The 8,927-nt window shown below is 46.5% G+C and overlaps 1 pseudogene; it reads right to left on the bottom strand.

The window, feature by feature from the left end:
* Positions 1-229: 229 nt before the first annotated feature.
* On the bottom strand, positions 230-738 carry LOC123482888 (annotated as a pseudogene).
* Positions 739-8,927: the final 8,189 nt, after the last annotated feature.

Genomic DNA, 8,927 nt, shown 5'->3' on the forward strand with positions numbered 1-8,927 from the left:
GGAAGTGGATGATGCCAGATGGTTGTGTGTACACACACAAACATTGAAGCTAGACTTCAGGCAACTAAAAGGTGCAATACGTAGCTTTTAGACGTGTTAGTGAACAACATACATGGTGGGTAATGTAGAGGTGCGTGTATACATGGAACAATTATGCCTTTTTGATTGAAATATGGAGGTGGCTCTTAAAAGAGCATTTGGGGAATTTTGGAGATCAGGTCATCCTCATTTATGCGAGCTCTCCGCGAATTCGGCGGGCCAGCTGGATGTCCTTGGGCATGATGGTCACCCGCTTGGCGTGGATGGCGCACAGGTTGCTGTCCTCGAACAGGCCGACCAGGTAAGCCTCGCTAGCCTCCTGCAGGGCCATCACGGTGGAGCTCTGGAAGCGCAGGTCGGTCTTGAAGTCCTGGGCGATTTCTCTCACCAGGCGCTGTAAGGGCAGCTTGCGGATGAACAGTTCAGTGGACTTCTGGTACGACGGATCTCTCTCAGAGCCACGGTGCCGGGCCTGTAATGGTGAGGCTTCTTCACACCGCCGGTGGCCGGGGCGCTCTTGCGAGCAGCCTTAGTGGCGAGCTGCTTCCTGGGGGCTTTGCCACCGGTGGATTTGCGAGCGGTTTGCTTGGTTCTGGCCATGGCGCGTCTCTGCATTTCGAGGCTATACTCCCGACTGTCAGTGTGCTTTTGCCAGCGCGCAGTGTGTAGTTGTGTGCAGGCAGTGTACTATTGGCCTCGTTTGCGATAACAGGCGACTATTATTGCGTGCAAAGGGCCAGCAGTGTGCTATTGTACGCACGCGCTTAGTGTACTATTGTTTTTGGCGCGCAGTGTATTGAGATGGGCGCGCGGTCCTAAAAAAAAGAAGCAAAGCATCCTTTCCAGTAACCGACAGAGGAGTCCTCCGCAACGGGCCAATCGGGGTAGTGGGGAGATGGTGTCCAATCAGCAGATGCCACTGCCGGCTTTATACATTTCACATGGGCATTTCGAGGCTATACTCCGACTGTCTAAGAAGGAAGCAAGCGCCATGGCCAGAACCAAGCAAACCGCTCGCAAACCCACCCGTGGCAAAGCCTACAGGAAGCAGCTAGCCGCCAAGTCTGCGCGCAGGAGCGCCTCCCCGTTACAAGCCCTGCCAGCGCCTGGGGAGAAAAATCGCCCAGTTCTTCAAGATCGACCTGCGCTTCTAGAGCTCCGCCGTGATAGCCCTGCAGGAGGCTAGCGAGGCTTACCTGGTCGGTCTGTTCGAGGACACCAAACTGTGTGCCATCCACGCAAAGAGGGTGTCCATCGTGCCCTAGGACATCCTGATGGCCCACTGTATTCGCGGAGAGCGCGCGTAATTGATGACCTGATCTCCAAAATCCCACCTCCATATTTACATCAAAAAGGCACAATTGCTCCATTTATACGCGCACCTCTACATTTCTCACCATGTATGTTGTTAACTAACCCGTCTTAAAGCTACGTATTGCACGTTTTACTTGCCTGAGGCGTTGAAATAAAACGCATAAATCCAAAGGGATTATCTACAATAGACAAAGACGCGCGGCAGGCCGAAATACTCCAACCAAATAATTGGCCAAATCAGGAAGGACAAAGGAAGACTCGGTGCATGCGTTGCTTTATTCAGCACAGTTGAATGGACAGCGCTTCTGCTTCATCTCCACTCACGAGACGGGTAATAGAGGAGCTCCGTGGTGCTGAAATTTACAAAGTTGTCCACTATCGGTATATCTATTTATTATGGCCATCGAAATGTTAGCTATTCAAATCAGATCCAACAATTATATCAAGGGATTAGAAATCCAAGGTTTAAAAACAAACGTGTCATTGTACTCAGAGGCTCTAGATACATTTTCTAACCTCTCTGGAATACAACCACATTATGAAAAATGTACTATATAAGGAATTGACCCTCCTGTAGCTCAGTTGGTAGAGCATGGTGCTTGCAACGCAAGGGTTGTGGGTTCGATTCACACGGGGTCCAGAATGAAAAATGTATGCACTCTGGATAAGAGCGTCTGCTAAATGACTAAACTGTAAATTGGATCACTGACAATACAACTTGTAGTTTACCAATAAAATGGTCTGATGGTGAAGTGGATACATATCCCAAAATAAATAAAATGATCTCACTCTATTAAATGTTAATAGAAAGTTAGCAAAAAATTATAAGATCTTGCTACCAAGGAAAGGTAAAAATACCTGTCTATTTGTGGAAAAAAATATATATTTATTGATATTGTATAGCCTTACTTGTTGATATCTCAGACGACCAGAACCTTAATAATAATCACCATACTTACTTCACATAGCACGGACATATTGTCACACTCTGGCTCCAGGACTTGTGTATTTGAGCCAGGGTGTATGTTGTTTGTGGGGTTTTGGGTGATTTTTAGGTTTGCAGGTCTGTCACGGTTATTTCTATGTGGGGAGTTCTGTTGGGTCTATTTCTAGGTTGTGGTTTGTTTCCTTGTTTGTAGTTAATGACTCCCAATCGGAGGTAACGAGTGTCGGCTGTCGGCTCGTTATCTCTGATTGGGAGCCATATTTAAGCTGTAGGTTTTCTTGTGTTTATTGTGGGTTATTGTTCCAAGTTCAGTATATTGTCACTGTAGGACTTCACTATCGTCTTTTGTTGTTTTTTCGTGGTTGCTTTATAAATAAAGTCATCATGTTCACTCCACGCGCTGCGTATTGGTCCGCTCCTTCCGACGATCGTGACAGAATAACCCACCTTAAAGGAACCAAGCAGCGCGTCCAGGAACAAAGGGTCTGGACATGGAAGGAACTGGTGGAAGGTAAAGGGTCCTGGACTTGGGAGGAGATCCTAGATGGTATGGATCGCCGACCATGGAACGAGACGGTGGAGAGGCGACGGCGAGAGGAGCAACGGCATCAGCAGGGCCATCATCGTCGGAAGGACGAGAGGCAACCCCAAGAAATTTTTGGGGGGGCACATGGCTTGGGCGACGGAGCAGCAGGAGGCTGCCACAAGGCAGAGTCAGAGGGCTGCCAGGTTAAGGGGGCTGACGGAGGCAGAGAAGGGACGGATTCAGTGGGCTACCAGGTCAAGGGGGCAACTGGGTAAAGCAGGGAAGGAAAGTGTTGAGGCACGGCGTGAGGTACTGGGGTGTGTAACCAGTTCGGTCCGGCCCGTTCCTAGTCCCGTGGTGCAGCCAGTAGTGTGTGTTCCCGTGCGGTACGGCCTGTTCCGGTCCCTCGCACTAAGTGTACGGTGCGCGTCGCCAGCCCAGCCCGGCCTGTTCCTACTCCTCGCACCAGGGATACGGTGCGCTCGCCAACCCGGCCCGGCCTGTTCCGGCCACTCGCACCAGGGATACGGTGCGCGTCGCCAGCCCAGCCCGGCCTGTTCCTACTCCTCGCACCAGGGATACGGTGCGCTTCGCCAACCCGGCCCGGCCTGTTCCGGCCACTCGCACCAGGGATACGGTGCGCGTCGCCAGCCCAGCCCGGCCTGTTCCTACTCCACGCACCAGGGATAGGGTGCGCTTCGCCAGCCCGGCCCGGCCTGTTCCGGCCACTCGCACCAGGGATACGGTGCGCGTCGCCAGCCCCGCCCGGCCTGTTCCTGCTCTCCGCACTAGGCGTGAGGTGAGTCCCCAGGGTCCAGCATGCCCTGTTCCGGCTCCCCGCACTAGGCGTTATGGGAGTCCCCAGGGTCCAGCATGCCCTGTTCCGGCTCCCCGCACTAGGCGTTATGGGAGTCCCCAGGGTCCAGCATGCCCTGTTCCGGCTCCTCGCACTAGGCGTCATGTGCGTTCCCAGGGTCCAGCAAGCCCTGTTGCTTCTCTCCGCACTAGCCCTGAGATGCGTGTCCTCAGCCCGGTACCTCCTGTTCCGGCACCACGCACCAGGCCTACGATGCGCCTCAGACGGCCAGAGTCTGCCGTCTGCCCAACGGGGCCTGAACTGTCCGTCTGCCCAACGCCGTCTGAACTGCCCGTCTGCCCAACGCCGTCAGAGCCTTCCGCCAGACAGGATCAGCCAGAGCCTTCCGCCAGACAGGATCAGCCAGAGCCTTCCGCCAGACAGGATCAGCCAGAGCCTTCCGCCAGACAGGATCAGCCAGAGCCTTCCGCCAGACAGGATCAGCCAGAGCCTTCTGCCAGACAGGATCAGCCAGAGCCTTCTGCCAGACAGGATCAGCCAGAGCCTTCTGCCAGACAGGATCAGCCAGAGCCTTCTGCCAGCCAGGATCCGCCAGAGCCGTCCAGCCAGGATCCGCCTGAGCCAGCCAGCCAGGATCTGCCCCTCAGTCCGGTGATGCCCTTTAGTCAGGTGCTGCCCCTTAGCCCGGTGCTGCCCCTTGGTCCGGTGCTGCCCCTTAGTCCGGTGCTGCCCCTTAGTCAGGTGCTGTCCCTTAGTCCGGTACTGCCTACTAAGCAGTTTGTGACTGTGGTGGGGTGGGGATCACGACCGGGGCCAGAGCCACCACCGTGGACAGACGCCCACCCAGACCCTCCCCTAGAGCGTATGCTGGTGCGCCCGGAGGTCGCACCTTTAGGGGGTACTGTCACACTCTGGCTCCAGGACTTGTGTATTTGAGCCAGGGTGTATGTTGTTTGTGGGGTTTTGGGTGATTTTTAGGTTTGCAGGTCTGTCACGGTTATTTCTATGTGGGGAGTTCTGTTGGGTCTATTTCTAGGTTGTGGTTTGTTTCCTTGTTTGTAGTTAATGACTCCCAATCGGAGGTAACGAGTGTCAGCTGTCGGCTCGTTATCTCTGATTGGGAGCCATATTTAAGCTGTAGGTTTTCTTGTGTTTATTGTGGGTTATTGTTCCAAGTTCAGTATATTGTCACTGTAGGACTTCACTATCGTCTTTTGTTGTTTTTCGTGGTTGCTTTATAAATAAAGTCATCATGTTCACTCCACGCGCTGCGTATTGGTCCGCTCCTTCCGACGATCGTGACACATATAGTAGACTACTGACATTCACTCCTATGGAATGGGTATGGGGACTGGACACGCCAGGACCCAGACCCTACTGTTGTCGATCACACATATTAATGTTGCGTTCAGGGTGCTATCAGAGTTATCGGAAATACCTAGTTCCGACTGGGAAGTTTCACTTGAATGACCCTCCAAGTTCGAATTACAAGTGAGAAATTGTGAAAATGTTGTTGCCAATCTTATTGGTTTGAACGTGTTACAACAAGTATATAATATGATTGACATAACCATAATAGAAAGGCCTTGGAAGTGCCATAAGTGAAAGCCGACATTTCATTATTTTACATTAACCTCTTTAACATGTATTAAATGAATTATGAAGAAAATTGTGTAATTTAGGCTCTACGAAATATGAAATGCATTATGAAGAAAATCGTGTACTGTTGCCTACACGAAAAAGGGGCCTTTCTGACCAAAAGTGCACCAGTATCCCAAAGTATTAAAGTATTAATCGAAATCAAGCATAGAAAACAGCTTTAACATTAATAAGGGTGGCAGGTAGCTTAGTGGGTAAGAGCGTTGTGCCAGTAACCGAAAGGTCGCTGGTTCTAATCCCCGGGTCGACTAGGTGAAAAATCTGTCGATGTGCCCTTAAGCAAGGCACTTAACCCTAAATGCTCCTGTATGTCGCTCTGGATAAGAGCGTCTGGTAAATGTAATAAAACAATTTTTCCCACAAATTAAGTTGCACGTAAATGTGTGTATTTTCTCACAAATGATGTTCAGAAAATCTCAAACAGTACATAGGCATACAACTACAATGTTTGAAACATTATTAAATAAAGACAACATTTCTGTATATTCACAACTATAATAAAGAAAATAAAGAAAAATAGGCTATCCGTTTATGGTTGTTGTGTGTAGCCTACTGGTTAAATTGGTGTCTTTTCGCACAAATTAAGTAGCACATAAATTCGTGTCTTTTCACACAGAAACGCACGAAATCTGCTGAAATACATTACGCTACCTGTGGCTTTCTCGAGCACGGTTATATGTCAGACATTTGAGCGGCTACGGATAGCGGAAAGTAAACCCCGTATTGAGTCAATACTGTCATCTATTGGTAAACATAATCCTTAACGTAAATATCCCAGGTTAGTACACAACGATTTTCCTTGCATGTTTTGCTAGGTCCTGCAGGACATCACCCCCTTCATCTTCCTGGAATAAAAAAATCACACACAAACACAGACATTCTTTCAATGTTGGGAACACATTTTACATGAACATTTAAATCAAGATGGATTACGAGATGCCCAGGCTGATGCGCAAAGGCAACTATGCCGAGCGTGTGGACGCTGTCGCACCAGTCTACCTGGCTGCCGTGCTCGAGTGCCTGACTGCTGAGCTCCTGGAGTTGGCCGGAGACATTGCCCGTGCAAACAAGAAGCCTCACATCACACTGATTAACTCTATAGTATTATCCCAGTTTACGGTCTTGCCTACACCTAGCGAACAGTTTTTTAATTGATATGAAAAATAAATATTCCATTTGATTTGGAACAGCAAGCCAGACAAAATTAAACGGGCCTATTTATAAAATGAACATCAATAGAGAGGACAGAATTGATTAAATATTTTAAGCTTGGACCTACCACTAAAAGCTTCAGTCATACAAAAGTTATACTTAAATCCGAACTGGTTCTCTAGAAATGTGTAAGACTGTCTCACCACGTTCAATAAATGGCATTTTCCCCCTTTATTCAGATTACAACCTCTCACTTTCAGTTATTTGAAATGAAATCAATTCTCAAATATCACTATATCTAAAACAAGCCATATAAAGTTGGATGCAATTTCAATTTAATCATCCAGAAACGACAGAACAAACTCAAATACACTAATAGAAAAATACATATATGTCTTGATATTTTATAGCCTACTTGTTGGTATCTCAGACGACCAGAACCTTAATAATAATCACCATACTTACTTCACAAACAATAATTATACTAGCTGCCTGCACATAGCACAGACATATACACTGTAAACCCGAATAAGTAAGCAGAACTTTAAGAAAGTGAGGCAATCAGTTGCCACAGTTTTTTTGAGTTCATAAACTCAAACATTTGAGTATATCATTGCTTATATATTTGGAGTTCATGTTAAATGTAATTTTAAATTATAATTCAATTAAATTTACTGATTAAGCCAACTCAAACATTTTCAGTTTATGCTACTCAGAATATTTATTCATCTTTCTCATTGCAATATCTCAAGAGAACTTAATAATTTCAAGCATGAAAATGAAACATAAATATCCTGAGTTAACTTAACATTTATTCGTTTTTTCAATCAATCTTCTGATTACCCATAACTCAAAAACATAGACTTGTTACAACTCAAAATAATTTACCACCAAACTTAAAATATTTGTGGCAACTGATTGCCTTAAAAATAATAAGTACTCTTGACTTAAAGGTCAAACAAAAAAACATATATTCAGATGTTTAGTATAAACTTTTCTTGCCCAGTCTTTTAGCAAAAAAATATGAAATAAAAAAACATAAATAAAAAATAACAATTAACAAGTCTACTTCTGGGCATTTTGTTTATACTTTAAGATGAACTATGTAATAGTAGAACATATTCAAAATCAGAAAAGCTAAAATTACATTAAGAAAATAACAGTTTATAAGCTATTTGTGATATAATGATAATACAACATTACCAGGAGGGCATCAGCAAGTCTTGGGTGGTGACCAAACATTTGTTTAGAAATATTATTTGCCCACACCTGTGCCTTTTAGCACAAAATGAAACAATCTATTTAATAATAATAGTAATATAACAATAATAGTAATACAAATAATTAAGAATTAAAAAGAGAATTAAATAAACAATTACTGTCACGATTGTCGGGAACAGAGGACCAAGGCGCAGCGTTGAAAGCGAACATACTCTTTTATTAGTGATTACACGAACAAAAACAACAAACGATAACATGCCGTCCACGGTCTAACACAAACCACACTGGAACAAGATCCCACAACCACTGTGGGAAAACAGCCTGTCTAAATGTGGTTCCCAATCAGAGACAACCAGCAACAGCTGACACTCGTTGCCTCTGATTGAGAACCACACTGGCCAACATAAAAATACTTAAACTAGAATGGAAAACACATGAAAACTCACACCCTGGCTCAACATACTAGAGTCCCCAGAGCCAGGGCGTGACAGTACCCCCCCCCAAAGGCGCGGACTCCGACCGCGCCAACCAAACACCACAGGGGAGGGACCGGGTGGGCACTCCGCCTTGGCGGCGGATCTGGCTCCGGGCATGATCCCCACTCCCTCTCTAACCCCACAAAGTACCCCTGGTCCGGTCTGGCCCTGCTGGCCGGAGCTGGACTGAACACTGGTGGAGCTGATTGCTCTAGCTCCGGCGTGGAGCAGCTGACCGGTACCGGACCAGGCACCGGTGGAACAGGCACGGGCTGTGCCGGACTGACGACGCACAACACTGGCTTGGTGTGGGGAGCAGGAACAGGCCGAGCCGGGCTGGCGACGTGCACCATAGGCTTGGTGCGGGGAGCAGGAGCGGGCCGGACCGGGCTGACGAAGCGCACTACTGACTTGGTGCAGAGAGCAGGAATGGACCGGCATATGAAGGGATACAAAGTTCTTTATAACAAACAACAAAACATTTTGCATGAAAAGGGTCTAAAATATTTTTTTTAAATGTGATTTTTTTTAAAGCTTTTTTCAATGAATATTTTCTAAAATCATAATTTAGGCAAAATCCACAATGCAACTAGTTCGGCATATGAAGGGATACAAAGTTCTTTATAACAAACGAGAAAAATATTTTTTATACATTTTGCATGAAAAGGGTCTAAAATATTTTTTTAACGTTCAGCACTAGAAGGACATATGTAGAATACAACATACAAGAGTTTTCAAATGTGATTTTTTTTAAAGCTTTTTTCAAAAAATATTTTC

The sequence above is a fragment of the Coregonus clupeaformis genome, chromosome 40, assembly GCF_020615455.1.
Source record: "Coregonus clupeaformis isolate EN_2021a chromosome 40, ASM2061545v1, whole genome shotgun sequence".
Lineage (NCBI taxonomy): Eukaryota > Metazoa > Chordata > Actinopteri > Salmoniformes > Salmonidae > Coregonus > Coregonus clupeaformis.